This window comes from Drosophila willistoni, unplaced genomic scaffold (assembly GCF_018902025.1).
Source record: "Drosophila willistoni isolate 14030-0811.24 unplaced genomic scaffold, UCI_dwil_1.1 Seg199.1, whole genome shotgun sequence".
In the NCBI taxonomy this organism is placed as follows: Eukaryota; Metazoa; Arthropoda; class Insecta; order Diptera; family Drosophilidae; genus Drosophila; species Drosophila willistoni.
In genome coordinates, this window is record NW_025814166.1 from 1 (window position 1) to 25,831 (window position 25,831).

A 25,831-nucleotide genomic window follows, 5' to 3' on the forward strand; every position below is an offset into this window, starting at 1 on the left:
TGTTTATCAAAAATCACAAAACTTCTGGACACTTTTTTAAATAAGCATAAAAAAAATGACACACAACATCCAACACACACACCACACACATGACACATACTCACTACCTCCCCACTACTGCCTCTTTCTCTATACAGTGATTTTATTCACCACTTTAAGTGCAGCTGGGGAATTGGCTTGGTTTTGACTGAGAGGAAACGAAGAGAAGGGATTTGGGCCCAAATCCAATTTTGACTGGCATTTAAGTGTCTATAACTGACTATGCGATCGCGGCTTAAGTTTCGCGTTCATTTCAGCATTTGATTCACTTGTTTTGTGTAACATTTTATTTAAAGGAGCTTTAATATTAAAAACCCTCTCAAATGCTTTACAATTTGAAGTCTTTACTTTTTCGGCCTTTTAGTATTGATACATTTCAAATGAAATATTACGCGAAATTCTCTTTGAAAAAACTATACGGAAATCTGAAAGTAAAAACAAGGTTTTCAGTAAACTATAGCATACTTCGCAGATTCGCGTACCTAAACTTCCCCTTGTCAGGGAATGTTTTAAAAATACAATTCTACAGTAGAACCTCGGTCATTCAAGGTATTGTGAAGAGAAACTCGGATGACACGGAAGAAATAATGCAAACATTCTTTTAGGTGAATACGCTGATACTTTTCCCTAGAAATTTTGGAGCTAAAAAAACTTTGATAATAATGGGTGTGCGTCTCCAGATCAAGGCATTTGGCGCTAGAGGATAACTCAAAGTTTCGAATAAGAGAGAATATGTATTTAAACAATACTTAGCATTGAAAAGAAACGTCATGTATTTCCACATTAATTTTTTAGAACCTAAAAGAGTTGGAAGTAATTTTAAGACTGATACACAGTTGATATCTTGTTGGCTTTAAACTTGAAGCTATTATTTGAATTTGTGAATTAATTTTATTTGTTATAAATTTTCAATAGGCAATTTGCATGCACACTTAAAATAGTCTTTAGTTGTGTCTTCCGTATATTAAAATCTGATTTTTTCGTACCCATATTTAGCTATTTAACTATAAAGATTTTAAGCAAATATTTTGGCTCTTAAAATTTCACTTTTTATTCCCACTCCAAGGCTTAAAAATCAACAATCAACATCTTTTACCCTGTAAAACAAAGTATATTGAAATTATAAAGAAACAAGCTCGATGTTATACATAAGTAAATTGAATAATGCCATTATAATTCTCCGACTTTTGATACTTAATAGAACTTTGCTCGTTGTTTACTCATAATTATTAGCTTAAAGCTACTAAGAATTTCTTACAGGGTATAGAGACTTCGATAAGGCCAGGGATATATTGATTCCCCTCTGGTTTTTCTGATATATTTTATATAACCATAAAGGTATAAAACAATATATTTGTTATTCTTCCTTATTATCTCTTAACTCCAAAATATAAAAAAATTTGAAACGTAACCAAAAATTTGTTACAAATCAAATTCTAAATTCCAAATTTTCGATATTATTTTGTATGTTTTTCCGAAAATTTTATTGGCTTGCTCCAAAAAACTGCATTTTCATTTTTGCTTTTTTAACCTTTCAAGATATTTCGAAATGTGAGCTTAGCTCTACCTTTTACAAGTTTATCATTGCAATATACATATATATCATATATATATTTTTAGAAATCTAAAGGCTAAATATGATTTTATTTTGTTTTTTATATGGCCATATCCTATGCTATATTGTTATGTCTGAGAGTTGATTATTTGCCTTACATCTACCTGTTGTGCTCTGGTTCCTTCTCCTTTTAACCAAATATCTGTGCACTTCATTAGCTGCAAAAATTGTATCTTTTGAGTTTAGGTAAACAAAATCAAACTCTATGACTAGGAAATTGCTTTTGCCGACTTCCGGCCCGGTGGTAGTGGTTCGGTTGGTGCCCTTTCATTTGATGCTCTGCTCTTGCCCTTCACTCACTACTCTATAATGTAGTTAAATATTTGTCTAATATTTGTCAACTATTTCAAATACAATTTCAATTTCAGTGTTTAGACAAAAAGGTGATGAAATTTAAATATTTACTGTTGACTTTGATGGAAGGAAGAATGGAAGGGGAATGCATAATTCAGTTTTACTTAATTTCGAACCAATTTAATAAGAGAGTTCATTAAATTTAATGCAGTCAAAGGAGCGGAGGTTCTCAAGGAGGTTCTCAAAGGTTCTTCAAAAGGAGAATATTGCAAGTTCCTTCTAAAATTAATTCATTAGCATTTTATTACTGGGGAGCAACAGCAGCAGGCAACAAACCGACAAAAGATGCCAATGAAAATGTTGCAAATGAAGATTCCTTTGCCGAGTCGAGTCCTGTGCCTCCTGGTGGTAAGTTTATTAGTTAGTCGAAAGGAATCATCCAGGTGATACGCATAAAATTGAGTGATGTTATCGTAAAGTCAAAACTGGAAATTATATATATACAGCAAAAATACTTTAAGAAACTTATTTTGCGCTTATTGTGAATGAATTTTAATCCAAATAAGATAATAATTTTACAACAAAGAAAAGAATGTCTTATTGTTAAATTCACGTGGTTCGATTGACTTTTTTTTTATCGATATTTTACGAATACTTAAGCTGGGGAACTATCGATGGCACTATCGAGGTATCGAATATTTACCACCATCGATTGTTTTTGGCCACTATCGATAGTATAACATACATATGTAATAGTTACACAACAATTGAAAAGAAACGCTTGGATGGAGTTAAATTTATGTTAAATGTTTTTCTTTGCTTTCTTTAATTTTGGTTTTAAGAGTTGATCTCCATAAATTTAAAAGTCTGAAAACTAATATATGTTAATTTAATTTTAATTCAAACAAAATCAAAACAGGTAAATTTTTTTTTGATAATTAATTGGTAAATATTTATATAACTTGAAAGGCTAAAACTATATAATTTTGGTTATTAATATTAGGTTAAGCAAAATTGTATTCATTTTTTTTGAAAATGATACTTATTGTAATTAAATTTTGCTCCTAAAACATTGAAAATATCGAATCACGCCACTATCGATAGTTTCCAAGCTCTAACAAATGCAACACTAAAAATTTGACCCGAGTGTGTTTCACGTTTTCCAACACTACTTTCTACGATTTTCCAAAACTGGATAATATTAATTGTGGTCAAGTAGGCGGCACTGGCACTAAAAGTTTTCGTTCGACCTCAGCTCACAATCGCCTTCACTTGCTTCGCAGCAGTCAAAGGAACAAGTTCAAATTTACTTCTTTCTCCCTGGTCCTTCTCCTTTAAAGCATTTAAAAATTTAAAACGCTTTAATTTAATCCTTCTCCTTTAAAGCATTTAAAAATTTAAAACGCTTTAATTTATTCCTTCTTTAAAGCATTTAAAAATTTAAAACGCTTTAAAATATTCCTGCATCTTATGAACTGAGCGCTTATCGGAATCATTAAGATGAAGTCGTTTCAGTCAGAAAACCATTATATTCCTTATTTGTTTTCTTTACGTCAGCATAAGATTTTAAAATTTTATTTTCCCGTCTAAATATAATAAAATTATTTTTCCTTAATCTTTACAATACCAAAATTACAAGATCCTCCACAACAGACACATCATATAAAATAGTCCGGATTTCATTTTGTTGTCTATCCACGGCGTTGGAATTACTTCATGGATTACTGAGTGTCGAAGTCAAAGGGGAACACATAAGCCATTTGACTTCCTTTCTTCCTATGGGCGATCTGGCAAAAGTAATGCTTTTGATTAATTTTCCTCTATTACTTGTTTTTTTAATTTCCACTGTATTAATGATGCACTGAATTATACTTTTTTATACAAAGGTGGTAGACCTAAAATTTTTTTTTTATATAAATATGCTCCCGACGCCCCTGCTCACGGCGCTCCTGCTCACGGCGCTCCTCCTCAAGGCGCTCCTGCTCACGACGCTCCTGCTCACGGCGCTCCTGCTCACGGCGTTCCTGCTCACGACGCTCCTGCTCACGACGCTCCTGCTCACGACGCTCCTGCTCACGACGCTCCTGCTCACGACGCTCCTGCTCACGACGCTCCTGCATTTGTACGGCGTTCCCATTGGAGACGTTCCTGATGGATACGTTTCTGATGGAGACGTTCGCGATGTTGGCGCTCCCGCTCACGACGCTCCTCTTGACGGCGCTCCTCTTGACGGCGCTCCCGGTGATTCTCCTGCTGGGGACGCTGATTCATATGTGAATTGGCAACAATATAATCAGTCGGTGGTTGCTGCTCATAGTCATCGAAAAGCTGTTGCTGCCACTGCAGACGCTGTCGATTTTCACGAATTTCATCCTCCTCTGGGATGAGGCTACTGTACAATTGACGTGTATTATATGGATTATACGAATTCTGATCATCCTGTCTGGCCCATTCGGGAATCTGTTGCTGCAGTGGATTGTTTGGTCGCTGTTGCATCTGTTCCAGTAGATCCAGCTCTCGTCTTGATATTGACGGCGTTGTCGTTGCATTTGCTCATTTTGCTGCTGGCGATGTTGCTCAATTTGCTGTTGTCGCTTCTCCTCCTCCTGGAGGTACTGCTGTCTCAGTTCCTCTTGATATTGTTGCAAATATCGCTCATTCTCGGTCGATTCCGGTGCCGATTGACGCAATCCCGCATCCACTTCGAATACAGGTTGATGATGTCTTCTATAATTCTTTATTTGCGTCATGCTTGCACTGCAGGCTGCGTCCAGGTTGCTATAGAGCTGTTCGGCCATCACGCCAGCCGAGTTCCGCGAGAATTGGGCCCTCTCAATTAATGCTGAAAATACCTGCACGTTCAATGTTTCGGACTTGTAGCCTTTATCGATGCTAGGAAGTCTTGCAGGTGCAAGTTGTGCTTCCCCGACCGAAAAATGTATGGCTTCATGGTCGCTTGCAGTATATACATTAGCAATTGCTCAGCTAGTTGACCTATAAAGACTTTCACTGACGAAAGTCAGGTCTATTACTGAGCCGAGTCCCGCTCTATTGAAGGTATTTTGGAATCCTACGTTAAGCAAAGCTATATCAAGTGTTGCAAATGCCTCTAAAAGTGCTCTCCCTTTGGCATTGGTTAGACTGCTACCCCATTCAACAGCCCAGGCGTTGAAGTCCCCAGCTATAATAACTGGGCTGCGGGTACGTGCGTCTGCTCGAGATCGTCTAAGGCATCGCTGAAGCTTTGGATATTCAGACTTGGTGGCAAGTAGCAGCTGTAGACCCAGTGGCCGCTTATGTTTGCCCTGACATAGTGCTCCTTGTTTAGCACGGAACGCTGCAATAGTGATGGCGTTCCACAAGCCCAGATCGCTGCCTTCCCAGAAATACTGCAGGACCAGTTATTTCCAGTTCTGGCCTTAAAAGGTTCGCTTATAATGGCTATGTCTGTTCTAGACTCACCCACTGTCTGTGATAGCAGCTCATGGGCTGCCCAGCAATGATTTAGATTAAGCTGGATAAACTTAATCATCATTATTGTGCTTACGGGTCTCGTTGGATGACCGCCCGTTTGCGGACGGGCATCTCTGGCTGCCAGCTACATGTGAGAGAAGTCAGTCCTTCTGCTGCACATAGAAAACATTTGGCCTCGTTACAGCAGTCCCGAATTTTATGACCGCTGGTTCCGCATTTTAAGCACCAGCCACTTCTGTCAACGTCGCTATTACATTTGGCAGCGACATGGCCAGTTTTTAGGCACTTGTAGAATCTAACTGGGGCATTATTAATTCTGATTCGGCACACTGACTATGCCACCGTAATCTTATTGGCCTTGAGGATTGTCTCTGCGGTTGTTGCCGGAACATATATGAGCGCTGTCTGGGTATCACGGTATGATGGGCAGAGACTTTTGACAGCGCCTGGCTCTAGGTCAATTTTCAACTTGGTAGGTAGGCTGCTACTATCTCTTCTACGGTTGTCTCGTTGTCTAGGTCCAGTATTTCCAGCCTTATATTATCTGTGAGAGTGCGAGTTTCGAACTTGGCGCCCAGCACATTGCCAATATCTTCTTTTAGCTTATGAAGGTTATCTGCTCTTCCCTTACTTAGCTCGAGGAGTAAGTCGCCATTCGCTGTGCGCCTCACCTTGGTAACATTTCCTCCAACGGCTTTAATTTTTTCATCTTGGCTTCTGGTTACCATTTTGAGCATATCGCTATATGAGACCCCTTCAGTGCTATGCAGAATAATAGCATCTGGTCTATGCTTTAACTGAGCCTTTCTTTTTGTTTTAGACTCCACAGTTTTCCATTCTGGTTGAACTTGGGGAGCTGTGGCTTTGTGACCTTGCTGTGCATTGTTCTGGGTCTTATTTGCCCGTGTACCTTTGTGAGAAGCTTTTCGGTCTGCCAATTTTGTCCTGCTGCTTTCTTGTGGTGTCCACTGTGTCTGCACATTCGTGGTATTCTCCATTTTTTTGAGGATTGCGAATGCTGAGAGCGCAGACTTGTTTAACGCAAAGACTTGCTGGGCTTGGTCCTTCATGTCATTATTTACATATCTGGCGTTTCGCAGTGCTTTAGCTAGCTCACCTGACTTTTTCACCATTGACCGGAGTAGAATACCTAGGTCTTCGTTTTCGGGATCAACTGGTTCGCATATTGCGTTCATCTGATTCGGCTGCTGTGGGGCGGCATCTTCGTTGGGGCCGAGCGACCAAGCGGTTGGAGTTGACCATTGGCTCGGCTGATCTGGCGGTATTAAAACCCGCCGGGCAGAAGCCCTTTGCCCATCCTCTTCGTACTCCATTTGACTGACCGGCATTGCCACAGCGGCAGGGGCCAATGCTGGCCGTTATCAATCTATAGATTCAGTAGATTCGAAATTTAGAAAATTTTAAAAATTCCAACGATCGCCAAATGGTGCAGCCTGAAAGCATGCACCGCTTATGTACGCTGTTACGGGCTGTAAGCTTACAGGTCTGCTACCCGTATCAGCTGTGTCCGAATACGTTGACCAACACTGCTGAACAGCTGATGCTATCGAACTACGAAATATGAAGGTGAGCCAGGTGGAGTAGTGGCTCCCGATTGAGCCCGCAGGTGTTTGGGTACGTAGCACCACCCCTAACCGACTCTGGTTAACAATTGTGTATATTCTCAGGTCTCAGGAAGCTCCTTTATTTGACGAGATTTCGGAACGACTTGAACTACGCGACCGTACTTGGTGAGAAGAAAAACTGTGTGTCACCGCCTTCCTTGTGTGTGTGTGTATATGTGTTATGTATAAAAGGGCTGAGAGAGAACTTAGGGGTATGTATATACACTAATACATACCCAAGTGAAAAAATTGTTTCGATTGCCAGCCTCTTACATAAATCATTTTAGGTTATAACAACACAAAAATATTAAATTGTCATTTATTTAAATAATTAGCTAGGAAATTGGCAATTTTCCGTGGCACACTAGTGAAGAGCCTTGAAACACTATTTTTAAGATTTATTTGGGCAATTAATTCCCACTTTTACTATATATTTTTAACAATTTATAGCGGAGCTTTTTTCTTTGTTTTTTTTCTTTGTGTTGAGGCGAATTCTCAAACTAGCACCAATGGCCGACTGGCCATTGGCTCCTTTATTGTTCTCATTCTAAGACCTTAGAATCTATAACAAGGGTCATTAAATACAGCAATTTACAATAAGTGCTGAAGGCATAATAAAGTGAAAAATGAATTAAGACTAGTCCAAAGTGGTCTAGAATATATATAATATCATATATATATAATATAATTTGGAAATTTCTCACAGATTTATATTTGCGGCTAAGTTCATTAACATAACTTGAATCCAGACTGCACTGTAACTGGAGGAAGAGAGATGTCCAAATGTTAATTAACAGTGAGATACAAATGTCCAATAGAAATATTTTATGGGCGTGATTGAAAATTTTAGGATATTTTTAGGCATAATTATCTTCTATTAATTTGTGTCATCAGGCGTATTTTTTTAAGATTATGGCGTTTGATCCGCCTGTCCTTTCATCTTCTAGAGACATAAAACAGAAATCTAAAAATAGGGCCGTTACAGCAGCAGGGAAGGGACAATATAAAATAACTTATAAACTAACTTAATTACTAACAATGAATGTATAATAATAAAATAGACAATGACATTTAGAATTTAGTGTTTTTTTTTAGAGATAATTATGGCGTAAGTAGTTTTAAGTATTTAGCATAAGTAAGTATTAGTTTTTAGCAATAAGAATTTTAAATTTAATTTTCCTGTGCAAGGGGTCTTAATAGGGGGAATTAGGCGAGTGCAGAGGGCACTAATAGAGGTAAGTAGAGAAGTGCATAGGGCGCTAGAGCGAGAAATGTAGGGAAACTGGCATTTTTTGTGGTATTTTTAGGGCAACACTGGAGTGAGTGCTCATTATTGCGTGTGCGCTCACTGTTGCTGCTCAATACTTATTCGATAAGAAATCGATACAGCAACAGGTGGCGGCGCATGTGGCTGAAAAGAGAAGGCGATATATTTCCAAAATGTAAACAAACAATTAGAAAAATGTGACATAAGTATAAAAATTGACAATAAGATTAACAAATATTGGAAATTATAAATTAATTATTATTATTTTACAGGAACATGGCTGCTGAATCATCACTGGAGACCTCCACCGACGACAGAGTAAAGCTGTTAGGACGGGAACAGCTGCTTGCAGGTAAGTATTTTTTAGGTTGATGTTTATGCTTATATTTATTTTCAGGTCGAGGTACTTACCTAGACTCCATGGGATGCAGGTGGCCGCGTTGAGTTTTTAGGTGAGTATTGTTGGCTTTTAGTTTTTCCAATATTTGTAGTTAAATTTAACTTTGTTTTTTCTCCGTTTTCAGGTGCGTCTGGAATAGAAGAATGTGTTGCGGCTGGCGGCATTTGTATGGCAGGTGAATAATTGGTTGGTTTAGTAGTATTTTTAACATTTTTATATTTTTTTCAGGTACAGGTGCAGCTTTATGACGTTTAGGACCAGGTGACGGGCCAAGTGATGCAGCACAAGAAGCAGGAGGAGCTCCAGTTGGATCCGAAAGCGGCTGGGGCTCGATTTTAGATATGTATTTAGTTATATTAACTTGTTTCTTTGTTGATTTTTTGTTATTTTCAGGCGCAGCCTTGGGTAGAGGGCCAGAAGGACCAGCTGGTGTTGCTGCAGGTGACTGAAGAGAATTTGCAGGTAAGTTTACGTGATTATTGAGAGATTTTTCTGACGATTTGTGTTTTTTTCCAGGTGCAGGCGCTAGTGAAGGACGAGATGGACCAGATGATTGGCCAGATGCTGGACGAGGATTCGCAGACGATGCTGCTGCTGTCTGACGTAGATTTTCAGGTGAGTTTTTGTGTTTTATTGCTGATTTAGATAATAATTTTAATATATTTTCAGATACAGGAGCTGCAGACGGACTAGCTTGACGAGATTCTGGACGACGCAGATGAGACGATGCATACGACGCTGGACAAGGAGCTGCTGTTTGCTGTTGTGTATTTTCAGGTGAGTATTTGTACTTTTTAGTTGGTTTTATTTTTAGATTTGTTTTATTTTCAGGTATTGGTGCATCAGGCGAGCGGAAATCTGGACAGGACGATGGACGAGATGGTGCAGACGCTGAGAACGAGGCAGAGAGTGCAGGAGGCGCGTCTACTGGAGGCACAGCTGTCGACTGTCGGACTGGCCCTCTGGCCAGGCCAGGACGGTAGCTGAATAGTGGGCAGGATTCTGGCTTTGCAGGGGCCGCCTGAAATCATATTTCGTTATGATTAGGTAAGTGAATGTTTGCAGAAGTATTAGTATTGGTGTTAGAGTGATTGTTAGTTAGGACCATCATGGGTGCAGTATCAGTTTTCCTTTTTTTTAGAGCATCAGTGCTATTCGTGCTGTTATCAATTCATTTGAGCAACTCAGATTCCAGACTAGCCATGTTTAGAGCGAGTAGTTCATTTTCCGTGTATTGAATTTGTTCGTTTGGCCCAAGGGGGGGCAGGCTTGCCGGGGGTTTTTTTTTAGCTATAGACGCTTCCTTAGCTCTGAGAACATCTTGCTTTTCAGTGATCCTGTTGTAGGTCTGGTGACAGTTGTCAGCAATAAGAGTTGGCGCCTTGGAGCCAGGGTTGAGCTGAGGTGGCATCAGTGGTGGTGTTTGGGCTTTTTTATCGTTCGTGAGGCGACAAGTTTATCTATTTGCTTTGAGTACCTAGGCCATGGCAAACGTTTAGGGATAAATGGCTTTAAATAAAGTTTTTCAATTTCTTTGTTCTCATGGTCAGACATGGAGTTAAAGAATCTTAGGCAACAATTAGGCGTCATTGTATATAGTTTCTAGAGGTTTGGCGTTATTTTTTTCTTGAATTTCAGAGTTTGGGCAATAGATGTTCGCATTTGTTAGCTTTCTGAGCAGTTTATTGTGAGTTCCGGTGAGCTTTTTGAATAGGGTGTTAGATATTAGGCTACCCCATATGGGAATAGCGTATGTCCAAATAGGGACTAAGATTTGCTTGTAGATAGTGACCTTGCAGCGGGTGCTAAGATGGCTTTTAGCTCCCCCGAGCCATTTGTAGCGAGTATAGGTGGACTTGGCTTGAGCACAAAGTTTGGCAATATGGGTTTTAAACAGGAGTTTGCTATCAACAAGGACTCCCAAGTATCGGCACGAGGACGTATTTTTAATAGGTTTGTTATTAAACTTAACAGTGGCAGCTTTAACAGCAGGTGAGGTAGATCGTCTGGAGAAGAGAACGTGAACTGTTTTACTCACGTTGACTGTGAAACACCATTTGTTGGACCAGGTAGAGAACTTGTGTAGGTAATTTTCCGTTTTATTCATGGCTACAAGGGCGTTTTTATCGGTCGAGATGAAAATAGTATCGCCAGCTTATGTAGAGAGCAGAGTGTCACCGTGTTTATAGGTCGGGTAATATTCGATCAGGGTTTCATGCTCAATTATGAACTTTGGAATTGGCATGTCTGACGAGTATATGTTGTATAGCAGGGGTCCCAAAACACTACCCTGAGGGATTCCTGCTAAAATTTTCCCATCACGGGACATAATACCATGGTTACCGCGAACGGAGAACGTGCGATCCTTGAGGTAACTGTCCAGAACTTTGTATAGGTTAATAGGTAGTAGCTTTATCAACTTGTTACGCAGACCGCAGTGCCAAACTTTGCCAAACGCTTCTGTAATATCGATGAATATAGGCGATCCATACAGTTTGTCCTCAAAAGCTCTCTGGAGGAATTGTGTAACGCGAGCTAGTTGATGCTCGGCCCCATGAAATTTGCGGAATCCAAATTGGTGGTTAGGTATGGATTGTGAAAGACGGTTAAATTTAAGGAGCCTCTTGGCAAGCAAGGATTCAAGTATTTTTGAGAAAGCAGGAAGCAAGCTTATGGGGCGATACGAGCTAGCTTCAGAAATTGGTTTTTTTACCATGACAACTATGGCTTTTTTCCACACTAGGGGGAAGTGGCCAAAACGTAGGATGCTGTTGTATATTTTGAGTAAGAAGATGATAGCTTTGAGTGGGAGAACTTTGATTAGGGCATTGTTGATCCTATCATATCCTGGTGCTTTTTTGTTGATTAAGCTATCAATCTCTTTTTTTAATTCAGAGAGAGTAATGGGCTTGACAAAAGGTGAGTTGCTGGAGTCAAAGTTGGCGGAGGAGCTAGCGATGGAGTGGTGGGTTTTACATGCATACTCCATGAGCATTTTTTTGGCAAGGATGGCATTTGTTTCCTCGTTGATTTTGGCCCTGTCAAGGGAGCTATTTGTCAAGTTGGGAGAGAAACGCTTCTCTAACTGGTCAGTAAACAGCTCCATTTTACCTTCAGGTGATCTTGTCCATGCATGCTTCTTGTCTACTCCGCTAGGGATCCTAAGAGGCCAGTTAGGAAGGGGCTGCCGTTTTAGTTTGTTGGTTAATTGCCACAGCTTGTGGGGTCTGTACCGATCAGAGGAGTCTATTTTACATAGTTTTTTATTTAAGTGTTTGTTTTTTGATAGGCTTATTTCTTTGTTTAGTATATTTTAATGTTTTTTTACGTTCAAAGTTTCGTGAGAGGCATTATATCAATTTTAATTTTTTTTTTTGTTTTAATAATTTGTGCATTTTTTTATTTATAGGTATGGCTCCTCCGATTCGGTACGATTCGTATTTGGCAGGTCCCTTCGTAGAGGTTTAGTGGCCAGGGCTGCAGCATGGTGACTATTGTTTGTGAAGATATTAATCGCGTCCTCAATGTCTAATCCAGATTCGATTTCCATATTTAGGTGGAGGGAGTCGCTGAGGGTGTTTTGGAACAGTTTGATGTTAGATCCTACAGGCAAAAGTCTTCGATTGTCAGGAAGTAAGTTTGGGTGCTGGTCCATCGTGATGTCTACAAAAACAGGTAAGTGGTCAGTACTTAATCTGTTGTGGTTTATTCCAGAATAAACTCCAAAGTCCATGGCTGAGGGATTTTTTCGCCGGTCGTGTGGGAAATGAGTATTACCACCCGTCGCCAGGATGTCCAGTTTCTTGTCAGCCTGGATCACTTCAAGGAGAGTTCTGCCGCGTTTACATGACCTTGAATTACCCCACTTTTTAAGGTAGGGCGTTTGATCCGCCTGGCCTCAGTCTTTCGATTGAGGCCGCTTTTTATTTTTTGCCGTTTCACCTACAAGGGTATATAGCAAAAATTTAAATTTAAAAGGCCGTTACAGCAGCAGGGGCGGGGGATTAAAATTATCTTAAAACTAGATTAATACTAAATAAAAAATATACAATAAGACATTAGATTAACATTTAGTTTTTAGCGATTTAGGTAAGATAGTTTGTAGTATGATAGATTTAAGATTATGTTACTTTTAGCATAAGTAGTCAAGTAGGTAGCAATTTTTTAATAATAAATACACTTGGCGAATAAGAATTTGGTGCTAATGTGGCTACAAAAACGTGGCGATAAATGTCGGGGAAAAAACTGGTTTTCCCCCACACTGAAGAAAAAAATAGGGAGACCCATATTTTGGGTCTGAGTAACACTAGTTTTTTAGCTTGGCCGTTGGCGCATCAATTGCGAGCAAGGCTTGGCTTTAAAGACTAAAAGTTTTAGAGCAGTTAGCTTTTAGTTGAGTTAGCTTTATAGGCTAGAAGTTTTAGAGCAATTAGCTTTTAGTGGGGAAAAACATAAAGAGACCAAATATTTAAGTAAAATAAGCCAATATTGGCTAGAGTCGTAAGGCATCATTTGAGAGCAAGGCAAGAAGTTAGCTTTATAAGGCTGAGATTCAGAGTCTTTGGCTTTGGTTTAGCCAGAATTGGCCGGCATATCGATAATGCTCTGAAATGTTGATGACCTATCGATAAGTCATCGATATGGGTCTGATGGCGGAGTTTCCGCATGTGAGCTGGAAAGAGAGAGAGACATTTATTTGTAAACAATAGGAAAATATAGGTAAGTAAAAAAAAAAAAAAAAAATAAAAAAAAATATAAAACATTACCAAGTGGACTTCCGAAGCAACAGCTTCAAAGCATAGTGGTGATATTTTTCAAGTGTGAACATATAAAAAAAAAAAAAAGGCGCAAAATTTAAATCAAATTCCACAGATCAGTGGAAATATTTTTATTTCTTCTTTATACAAGAAATATAATAAGTATAAAATCAAGTGGAATTAATTTGTATTAAAACGGGTAAAACTACCCACAAAAAGATGGCCACCGAGGCCAGGGTGACACCCGCATCCTCGGAACGGTACACTGCAAAAAGAAGCAAAATTTCCCCGACAACCAAGAAGGCCAAAACAACGGTACACGAAATAGGAATGATTGCAGAAGAAATGGAGGTTGATGTAATAGAGGAACAAAAGGAGAGCGAGGATAATATGAACATACATGACAACGGTACACAGTACGAAGCTAAAAACAATGCCCCAAAAGAACTCAACGAATGTATGTATAACAGCACACACAAAGGCCCCTACATCGTATACATAGACGAATTTGATACAAATGCAAGTGAGTCGAAAATGAGAATACCAATAAATTCCCTAGAGCTAAACGCGGTGTTACTTAAGCTTAAAATAAAAGACATCCTAACGGTCAATAAAATAGGCTATGGTAGATGTAAAGCAGAGTTCAAGTCAGCAGAGGCAGCTAATAATTTATTAAATTCTGATCTTAAAAAAAACGGTTATGAACTGTTGAAATAATTATCTCTCAACTCAATGCATGCATGATCACACACATACGAATATATATATGTAACTTTGTATACTCTCTCTCGAGATGCGTTAAAGAGAACAATGACTCGAAGAGAGACAAATAGAAGTTAGTCGCGAATAAACTGCACAACCAACCACACGCATTCTGTTTTATTATAACAATAGGTTATGGACCCAGGCAACGTGCCTATGTGGTTGCTGTGGTAATTTCTAGAAGAAATTAGATTTCGCGCTGTGTTCTAGACGGTTTTTTCACAAAGTATATATAAACGAGTATAATGTCGGCGTTATATCAGATTGATAAACTCGAGGACAGTAATTATGACTCGTGGTGCATCCAGATGAAAAGTGTGCTGGTGCATGCGGATTTGTGGAATGTGGCGTCAGGCGTATTGGCAAGGCCAACTACGGGGGAGAACACCGGATGGACGACGCTGGATCAGAAGGCATTGGCAATGATCACCTTGAGCGTCAAGACTTCACAGTTGGGACATGTGAAGCACTGTGCAAGTGCACATGAGGCTTGGAAGAAGCTTCAGGAAGCTCATCAACCCAGAGGACCCGTTAGAAAAGTAGCTCTTTTCAAGAAATTGCTAAGTAAACGCATACAGGAGGATCAAAACATATCGAGTTATTTGTCGGATTTGAAGGAAATCTTGGACAAACTTGCTGGCGTTGGAATTGAAATATTGGACGAGCTTGTAACGATTATTTTGCTATCCAGTCTTCCAGACGAATTCGACAATTTCGTTGTCGCCATAGAGACGCGCGACAGTTTGCCGAGTTTCGACATGTTATGCATAAAGCTGAGAGAAGAAGGAGAACGCAAAAGAGAGAGCGAAAACCCGATCGAGAGCGCAAAGCGTTTACAGTGGTGGAAAAGCAATCGATGCAGAGAGACAATTGGAAGAAAAAGCAAAAAGTTTGGAACTGTTTTGCGTGTGGCGGCAAAGGCCATTTTAAAGCGAATTGTCCCAGTGTAAACGGTCGGAAGGTTGCATCGAACCCGAACAAGGCAGTACAGTCATCGTTAGGTTTGCTGAACGCGTTGGACGCAAAATGTGTGGAACGATCGAACTGGTGTCTGGACAGTGGCGCCACCAGCCATATGTGTTGTAACAGAGATTTGTTTTCAACATTTGTGAAACATTCGTAGAAAATTGTTTTGGCTGATAATAACTTTCTTCAGGCTGAGGGAAGGGCGAGATAAAGCTGAATATGGTTTCACGTATACTTACATTAAAGAATGTATTGTATGTACCCAAAATGAGAGGTAATTTCGTGTCGGTGAGCAAAGCAGTTGAACATGGAAACATTGTTGAATTTGGACAAAAGTATGCACGAGTGATCCAAAAAGGTGAATGCATTCTGAAAGCGGACAAAGTTGGCCGTTTGTATATTTTTGGAACAGCACCGAGCGAATGCTATGCCATTGAATAGTCTTACGAAGATTTGTGGCATAAAAGGTACGGACATCTCAACTATGGCAGTTTGGCTGAAATTGCACGAAAGGATTTGGCCCGTGGCATGGGTACGTTTGACTCAACGTCGTTGGAACCCTGCAAGATCTGCATGGTAGGCAAGATCACAGTACAGCCATTTCCAGATTCGACCAAGAACAGAGCTAAGGAAATCTTGGAGCTGGTGCATTCAGATGTTTGCGGTCCGTTTGATACAAAAAGCCTTGGAGGCAGCAGATACTTTTTGACATTTATCGATGACAGGTCACGTCGCATATTTGTATATTTCCTGAAGGGAAAGGATGAAGTATTTGGAAAGTTTGTCGAGTTTAAAACATGGCAGAGCGGCAAACTGGAAAGAAGCTAAAGTGCATTCGGAGCGACAATGGTCGCGAGTACGTCAATAAATCGTTTGACGAGTTTCTCAAGGGCAATGGAATATTGCGGCAGCTCACGGTACCATACACGCCGCAGCAGAACGGTGTAGCAGAGAGAGTTAACAGAACTCTTGTGGAGATGTCAAGATGCTTGCTCATCCAGTCTGGTCTACATCAATCTCTTTGGGCTAAGGCAGCTGCCTTTGCCCAAGCTTATACAGATGCTTATCTGCGGGATAGGTCACCAACTCGAGCCCTGGTTAACATGACTCCAATGGAAGCATGGAATGGTAAGAAACCATCAATAAGTCATTTAAAAGTTTTTGGGTCTATTGCAGTGGCACTGGACAAAGGACATCATAAGGGCAAGTTTGATCCAAAGGGCAAACAATACCGAATGGTTGGTTATTCTCGAAATGCGAAAGGGTATCGGTTGTACGACGCCGAAACCAGGCAAGTTGTTGAGAAGCGAGACGTTTTGTTCGACGAGCGTTTCGGCAATGGCGATTCGAATGGTGATATCGTCAAGTTTGATTTTCCATATACGGATGATCAGGATTCAGGATCTGTTGATGCAGCAGATGACTTGAGCAGTACAGACGACTCTGATGCAGAGGTCAGCGAGAAGGGCAGCAGTAGCGAAGATTTCGACATGGCAGTTGAACGAGAAGTGGCAGAACCTGTGGTTGAACAACGTGTTGGACCCGGCAGGCCGAAGCTGATTCGAACTGGAAGGCCTGGAAGACCAAAGAAGCAGTTCAACATTTTAAGCGCATTGATTACAAGTGAGGTGATCATACCAGAGACCTATGAGGAGGCGCTTAGTAGTCCGTTTGCTTCGCATTGGCGTGAGGCTATGCAAAAGGAGTATGATTCCTTGATGTCAAATCACACTTGGCAGCTTAGTACGCTACCGGAAGGGTATAAACCTGTTGGCTGCAAGTGGGTCTACAGTGTAAAGCGTGATGCAAAGGGAGAAGTCGAGCGTTTTAAGGCGAGACTAGTAGCAAAAGGATGTTCACAGCGCTATGGAGTGAACTACAATGAAACATACTCGCCTGTATGTCGCTTGGAGAGTGTTCGATTCATCTTGGCCCTAGCAGCGCAGTTAAAATTGTATCTACACCAGATGGATGTATGCACGGCTTACTTGAACAGTGATTTGGGCGATACCGTATACATGAGGCAGCCCGAAGGATACGCAACTGAAGACAAAAGTAAGGTACTTCTGTTGAAAAAGGCGTTATATGGACTCAAACAGTCTGGACGGGAGTGGAACTCCAAACTCGATAGTGTTTTGCGAGCTAATGGGTTCATACCTTGCGACAATGAACCATGTCTATACAAACAGCAAGCAAAAGGTCATCTATCACTAATCCTTGTCTATGTAGACGATCTTCTTATAGGATGCCAGGAGAAATCGGATCTTGACAGGATTAAGTCAGCTATAATGGCAGCGTTTGAATGTGTTGACAAGGGACCTGTGCGTTTGTTCCTTGGCATGGAGGTTCACCGTGATGGCGAATTGGGCGAAATATCATTGGGTCATTCACAGTAGATCAAGGATCTACTGGAGCGATATGGCTATGCTCAGTGCAGAACAGCTGCAACACCGTTAGAAGCAGGGTATCAGGTAGCCTGCGATAAAATGGAGTGTAAAAGGGTTGATGCAACACTTTATCAGTCAATGATAGGCGAGCTAATGTGGCTTGCGTTGACTACTAGACCAGATATACTTCACTCAGTATCGAAGTTGGCTCAACGTAACAAGGACCCCCATAATGAACACCTTGCAGCCATAAAGCATGTTTTACGATATTTGCAGTCGGATGCGGCGTTTACTGGTTTCGTGGACGCAGATTGGGCAGGCGATAGGATTGATCGCAAGTCTTATACAGGATATGTATATTTTCTGGCTGGCGGACCGATATCATGGAAATCGGAGAAGCAGCGAAGTGTTGCTCTTAGCAGCACCGAAGCAGAGTACATGGCGTTATCAACAGCGTGCAAAGAAGCCATTGTATTGCGTCGATTAATCATCGAGATTGGTTGCGGAGAGGAAGATACATCTACCGTTTTGTATGGCGATAACCTCAGCGCGCAGCAATTGGCGAAGAACCCGGTACACCATTCAAGGACGAAGCACGTGGACATTAGATATCATTTTGTTAGACAAGTAGTTAATGATGGTCAGATTGTTTTAAAGTATAAGTCTACTAATGAAATGATAGCTGATATCCTAACCAAGAATCTTGCGAAGAAGAAGCACGTAGAGTTTACGAATTTGTTAAGTATAAGATAAATTTGTGGACATACTTGCATTGAGGAAGGGTGTTGAAATAATTCTCTCTCAACTCAATGCATGCATGATCACACACATACGAATATATATGTAACTTTGTATACTCTCTCTCGAGATGCGTTAAAGAGAACAATGACTCGATGAGAGACAAGCAGAAGTTAGTCGCGAATAAACTGCACAACCAACCACACGCATTCTGTTTTATTATAACAATAGGAGCTAGAGCAAATCGGTTTAAAAAGTTTGGAAGTAACGGCTTGCATTCCATTTTATTCGCAGAGCATTGTCCAAAATTGGGAGATATTTCCACAGATTTAATCGTTCCAATTGGTAAAGGGGAGCAAGCATTTTGTTTGCGTGCGTGTGTGGCACTAGTCATTATAGGCGGTTCGCAGCTACATATGTGCTGGGACAGCACTTGTCAAGGCATTAGAAGTTGTACCGCCTTCCATTGTGTGTGTGTGTGTGTATATGTGTTATCTATAAAAGGGCTGAGAGAGAACTTAGGTGTATGTATATACACTAATACATACCCAAGTGAAAAAATTTTTTCGCTTGCCAGCCTCTTACATAAATGTAGACATGGATAAAATTTTACGATATAAAACATTAACATATATGACATTTACATACATATAATAAAACACATATTTAAAAAAAAAAATTTTAGTTAAAATTGTTCACTTGTTTGGTTTTATGGGGTTTTGATGCGATCTTTATATGATTTTATGTTTGAGCACTCAGTTCATTTTAGGTTATAACCAGGGATTGAAAATGCTATGCTACGTCGGAGTTTTTTTTTTGCTCCCGCTACTGCTCTGATTTCGAAGTGCTACGTAGCATAGCAGAGAGCACAAACGAAAAACGATTGCTCTTCTGCTCTGCTCCGTAGCATACATCGTCGGAGCACAGAGCAATAGCAAGAGCAAAAAATTTTCGATACGCTATTTGTAGTTGTAGCAATAGCACAAGCATTAAAAGCGAGATGAGAGCGGAGCAAACAAAATAAATTTTTGTGCTACTGCTACGGAGCATTTCCTTTTCTGTTGCTCTCGTAGCAATTTCGTAGTCGCTCTCGTAGCAACTTCGTAGTCGCTCTCATAGTAGATCTGTACTAGAGGTGGGTATGGGCCGAAATGTTACATCCAACCCAACTCAGCCCATGGGCTTAAAATTTCACCCGCTCCCGAAAGTTAAAAAAATTTGGACATTCAGAGGAATCTGTAATTCCACAAACTAGGAGCACAACAGTGGCATCACTCCAGAGTTGATCCGAAACACATTAATGCTTATCGCCAAGCAACTGTGAACGTAAGCTCCAAATCCAAGAACCATAAGCATTGGCTGACTCATGTTACCCAGCGATCGTGGCCACTGCTAATATTGCAGATGCATCCGCTATACCCTCTTGTCCATGTTAACTTGCATGTTGGATTTATCCCTGTTGTGCTCCCAGTTTGTGGAATTACAGATTCCTCTGAATGTCCAAATTTTTTTAACTTTCGGGAGCGGGTGAAATTTTAAGCCCATGGGCTGAGTTGGGTTGGATGTAACATTTCGGCCCATACCCACCTCTAGTACAGATCTACTATGAGAGCGACTACGAAGTTGCTACGAGAGCGACTACGAAATTGCTACGAGAGCAACAGAAAAGGAAATGCTCCGTAGCAGTAGCACAAAAATTTATTTTGTTTGCTCCGCTCTCATCTCGCTTTTAATGCTTGTGCTATTGCTACAACTACAAATAGCGTATCGAAAATTTTTTGCTCTTGCTATTGCTCTGTGCTCCGACGATGTATGCTACGGAGCAGAGCAGAAGAGCAATCGTTTTTCGTTTGTGCTCTCTGATATGCTACGTAGCCCTTCGAAATCAGAGCAGTAGCGGGAGCAGAGCAATATTTTTATTGAAATTGCTGCTATGTAGCAGCAAATGCAAACACTGGTTATAACAACACAAAAATATTAAATTATCATTTATTTAAATAATTAGCTAGGAAATTGGCAATTTTTCGTAGCACACTAGTGAAGAGTCTTGAAACACTATTTTTTATTTGGGCAATTAATTCCCACTTTTACTATATTTTTTAACAATTTATAGCGGAGCTTTTTTCTTTGTGTTTTTTCTTTGTGTTGAGGCGAATACTCAAACTAGCGCCAATGGCCGACTGGCCATCACCTGCAGCAGAAGATGCAGGAGGAGCTCCAGTTGGAACTGCTAGCGGCTGTGGCTGGATTTTAGATATGTATTTAGTTAAATTAGCTTGATTCTTTGTTGATTTTTTGTTTTTTTTCAGGTGCAGCCTTAGGTAGAGGGCCAGAAGGACCAGCTGGTGTTGCTGCAGGTTACTGAAGAGAATTTGCAGGTAAGTTTACCTGATTATTGAGAGATTTTTCTGACGATTTGTGTTTTTTTTCCAGGTGCAGGCGCTAGTGAAGGACGAGATGGACCAGATGATTGGCCAGATGCTGGACGAGGATTCGCAGACGATGCTGCTGCTGTCTGACGTAGATTTTCAGGTGAGTTTTTGTGTTTTATTGCTGATTTAGATAATAATTTTAATATATTTTCAGATACAGGAGCTGCAGACGGACTAGCTTGACGAGATTCTGGACGACGCAGATGAGACGATGCATACGACGCTGGACAAGGTGAGTATTTGTACTTTTTAGTTGGTTTTATTTTTAGATTTGTTTTATTTTCAGGTATTGGTGCATCAGGCGAGCGGAAATCTGGACAGGACGATTGACGAGATGGTGCAGACGCTGAGAACGAGGCAGAGAGTGCAGGAGACGCTTCTACTGGAGGCACAGCTGTCGAGCACTGGCCCTCTGGCCAGGCCAGGAAGGCAGCTGAATAGTGGACCGGATTCTGGCTTTGCAGGGCCCGCCTGAAATCATATTTCGTTATGGTTAGGTAAGTGAATGTTTGCAGAAGTATTAATATTGGTGTTAGAGTGATTGTTAGTTAGGAACATCATGGGTGCAGTATCAGTTTTCCTTTTTTTTTAGAGCATCAGTGCTATTCGTGCTGTTATCAATTAATTTGAGCAACTCAGATTCCAGACTAGCCATGTTTAGAGCGAGTAGTACATTTTCCGTGTATTGAATTTGTTCGTTTGGCCCAAGGGGGGCAGGAAAGGCCTTTGAATGACAAGTGGTTGGTCCCTGATTTTTTCCTCAATGTCCGCTCTGGATCTTCTGCCTGTTTTTTCTAGCTATAGACGCTTCCTTAGCTCTGAGAACATCTTGCTTTTCAGTGATCCTGTTGTAGGTCTGGTGACAGTTGTCAGCAATAAGAGCTGGCGCCTTGGAGAAGAACTCCATAAGCTTGGATTCAATGCGAAGTTTTATGTTAGTTACTGTTACGCTAGGGTTGAGCTGAGGTGGCATCAGTGGTGGTGTTTGGGCTTTTTTTTATCGTTTGTGAGGCGACAAGTTTATCTATTTGCTTTGAGTACCTAAGCCATGGCAAACGTTTAGGGATAAATGGCTTTAGATAAAGTTTTTCAATTTCTTTGTTGTCATGGTCAGACATGGAGTTAAAGAATCTTAGGCAAGCGTCATTGTATATAGTTTCTAGAGGTTTAACGTTATGTTTTTCTTGAATTTCAGAGTTTGGGCAATAGATGTTCGCATTTGTTAGCTTTCTGAGCAGTTTATTGTGAGTTCCGGTGAGCTTTTTGAATAGGGTGTTAGATATTAGGCTACCCCATATGGGAATAGCGTATGTCCAAATAGGGACTAAGATTTGCTTGTAGATAGTGACCTTGCAGCGGGTGCTAAGATGGCTTTTAGCTCCCCGAGCCATTTGTAGCGAGTATAGGTGGACTTGGCTTGAGCACAAAGTTTGGCAATATGGGTTTTAAACAGGAGTTTGCTATCAACAAGGACCCCCAAGTATCGGCACGAGGACGTATTTTTAATAGGTTTGTTATTAAACTTAACAGTGGCAGCTTTAACAGCAGGTGAGGTAGATCGTCTGGAGAAGACAACATGAACTGTTTTACTCACGTTGACTGTGAAACACCATTTGTTGGACCAGGCTCAATTATGAACTTTGGAATTGGCATGTCTGACGAGTCTGACGAGTATATGTTGTATAGCAGGGGTGCCAAAACACTACCCTGAGGGATTCCTGCTAAAATTTTCCCATCCCGGGACATAATACCATGGTTACCGCGAACGGAGAACGTGCGATCCTTGAGGTAACTGTCCAGAACTTTGTATAGGTTAATAGGTAGTAGCTTTATCAACTTGTTACGCAGACCGCAGTGCCAAACATTGTCAAACGCTTCTGTAATATCGATGAATATAGCCGATCCATACAGTTTGTCCTCAGTCAGCTAGTTGATGCTCGGCCCCATGAAATTTGCGGAATCCAAATTGGTGGTTAGGTATGGATTGTGAAAGACGGTTACATTTAAGGAGTCTCTTGGCAAGCATGGATTCAAGTATTTTTGAGAAAGCAGGAAGCAAGCTAATGGGGCGATACGAGCTAGCTTCAGAAATTGGTTTTTTTTGTTTTTTTACCATGACAACTATGGCTTTTTTCCACACTAGGGGGAAGTGGCAAAAACGTAGGATGCTGTTGTATATTTTGAGTAAGAAGATGATAGCTTTGAGTGGGAGAACTTTGATCCTATCATATCCTGGTGCTTTTTTGTTGATTAAGCTATCAATCTCTTTTTTTAGTTCAGAGAGAGTGATGGGCTTGACAAAAGGTGAGTTGCTGGAGTCAAAGTTGGCGGAGGAGCTAGCGATGGAGTGGTGGGTTTTACATGCATACTCCATGAGCATTTTTTGGGCAAGGATGGCATTTGTTTCCTCGTTGATTTTGGCCCTGTCAAGGGAGCTATTTGTCAAGTTGGGAGAGAAACGCTTCTCTAACTGGTCAGTAAACAGCTCCATTTTACCTTCAGGTGATCTTGTCCATGCATGCTTCTTGTCTACTCCGCTAGGGATCCTAAGAGGCCATTTAGGAAGGGGCTGCCGTTTTAGTTTGTTGGTTAATTGCCACAGCTTGTGGGGTCTGTACCGATCAGAGGAGTCTATTTTACATAGTTTTTTATTTAAGTGTTTGTTTTTTGATAGGCTTATTTCTTTGTTTAGTATATTTTAATGTTTTTTTACGTTCAAAGTTTCGTGAGAGGCATTATATCAATTTTATTTAATTTTTTTGTTTTAATAATTTGTGCAATTTTTTATTTATAGGTATGGCTCCTCCGATTCGGTACGATTCGTATTTGGCAGGTCCCTTCGTAGAGGTTTAGTGGCCAGGGCTGCAGCATGGTGACTATTGTTTGTGAAGATATTAATCGCGTCCTCAATGTCTAATCCAGATTCGATTTCCATATTTAGGTGGAGGGAGTCGCTGAGGGTGTTTTGGAACAGTTTAATGTTAGATCCTACAGGCAAAAGTCTTCGATTGTCAGGAAGTAAGTTTGGGTGCTGGTCCATCGTGATGTGTACAAAAACAGGTAAGTGGTCAGAGGATAGTTCGCATATAGCTTGAGTACTTAATCTGTTGTGGTTTATTCCAGAATAAACTCCAAAGTCCATGGCTGAGGGATTTTTTCGCCGGTCGTGTGGGAAATGAGTAGGACCACCCGTCGCCAGGATGTCCACTTTCTTGTCAGCCCTTCAAGGAGAGTTCTGCCGCGTTTACATGACCTTGAATTACCCCACTTTTTAAGGTAAGGCGTTTGATCCGCCTGGCCTCAGTGTTTCGATTGAGGCCGCTTTTTATTTTTTGCCCTTTCACCTACAAGGGTATATAGCAAAAATTTAAATTTAAAAGGCCGTTACAGCAGCAGGGGCGGGGGGATTAAAATTATCTTAAAACTAGATTAATACTAAATAAAAAATATAAAAAATAATAAAAAATATACAATAAGACATTAGATTAACATTTAGTTTTTAGCGATTTAGGTAAGATAGTTTGTAGTATGATAGATTTAAGATTATGTTACTTTTAGCATAAGTAGTCAAGTAGGTAGCAATTTTTTAATAATAAACTTGGCGAATAAGAATTTGGTGCTAAGGTGGCTACAAAAACGTGGCGATTAATGTCGGGGGAAAAAACTGGTTTTCCCCCACACTGGAGAAAAAAGTAGGGAGACCCATATTTTGGGTCTGAGTAACACTAGTTTTTTAGCTTGGCCGTTGGCGCATCAATTGCGAGCAAGGCTTAGCTTTAAAGGCTAAAAGTTTTAGAGCAGTTAGCTTTTAGTTGAGTTAGCTTTATAGGCTAGAAGTTTTAGAGCAATTAGCTTTTAGTGGAGAAAAACATAAAGAGACCAAATATTTAAGTAAAATAAGCCAATATTGGCTAGAGTCGTAAGGCATCATTTGAGAGCAAGGCAAGAAGTTAGCTTTATAAGGCTGAGATTCAGAGTCTTTGGCTTTGGTTTTCCAGAATTGGCCGGCATATCGATAATGCTCTGAAATGTTGATGACCTATCGATAAGTCATCGATATGGGTCTGATGGCGAAGTTTCCGCATGTGAGCTGGAAAGAGAGCGACATTTATTTGTAAACAATAGGAAAATATAGGTAAGTAAAAAAAATATAAAATTGACAATAGTAATAATTAACATAGAACATTTTAAAAATTAATTTCAGATGCCTTGCAGGAAGATGGCGAGTTCATGAACGGTGGAGTATTCTGGCGACGACAGAGTAAAGCTGTTGGGTCGAGAACAGCTGGCGACCTTTGGCAGATTTTGTTGCTGCAAGGTTTTGCGAAACGATCCGTTTTGCATTTTTGTTGGTGTTGCTGCCCGACCGGGTTCGCTTGCAGGTAAGTGTTTGTTGATTAATTTAATTTTTTGTTTGTTTTCAGGTACTGGTGATTTGGCTTTGGCCAGTTTTGTTGGCCGCATGTTGGTATTTGGTGAGTACCGCTGACTTTTAGCTTTGTCGATAATTATAGTTGTTTTAATTTTAGTTGTTTCGCCGTTTTCAGGTACGTCTAGTGTATAAATAGGGGTTGCTGCTGTAGGCGAGTAATTTACAGGTGAGTATTTTGTTGATTTGGTATATTTTTGTAACAATTTTTGCTTTCTTTCAGGTGCAGGCGCATTAGTTGAACCCAATGGGGCGGCTGCCAGACGAGATTTAGCACCAGAAAGTGTAGGAGGGGCTGCAAAAGGTGCTGCTAAAGACTGCAGCTGGCTTTCAGATAAGTTTATGGTTTTTTTTAGAGCGATTTTTTGTTGACATTTTTTGGCTTTTAGGTGTAGCCGCTGCTTGAGGACCAGGAGGACCAGGACCTGCTGCTGCTGATGACTATAATTTGCAGGTAAGTTTGTGTGAATTTTAGGTGATTTTTCTAACGATTTGTGTTTTTTTCCAGGTGCAGGCGCTAGCAGAGGACGAGATGGACCAGATGATTGCCAAGATGCTGCACGAGGACTCGCAGGCGGTGCTTCTGCTGGCTGACATGGATTAACAGGTGAGTTTTTGTGATTTTTCGGAGATTTAAATAATGATT

General features: G+C 40.5%; 2 long non-coding RNA genes across 2 annotated transcripts; both read left to right on the forward strand.

Annotated features, from left to right (window-relative positions):
- Positions 1–8,421: 8,421 nt before the first annotated feature.
- LOC124461086 lies at positions 8,422–8,896 on the forward strand. The gene is made up of 3 exons (XR_006954924.1): positions 8,422–8,489; positions 8,587–8,766; positions 8,839–8,896. It is a non-coding gene; the product is annotated as an uncharacterized LOC124461086 (long non-coding RNA).
- A 16,241-nt stretch (positions 8,897–25,137) lies between these two features.
- LOC124461085 lies at positions 25,138–25,532 on the forward strand. Its single transcript, XR_006954923.1, has 3 exons — positions 25,138–25,231; positions 25,304–25,354; positions 25,409–25,532. It is a non-coding gene; the product is annotated as an uncharacterized LOC124461085 (long non-coding RNA).
- Positions 25,533–25,831: the final 299 nt, after the last annotated feature.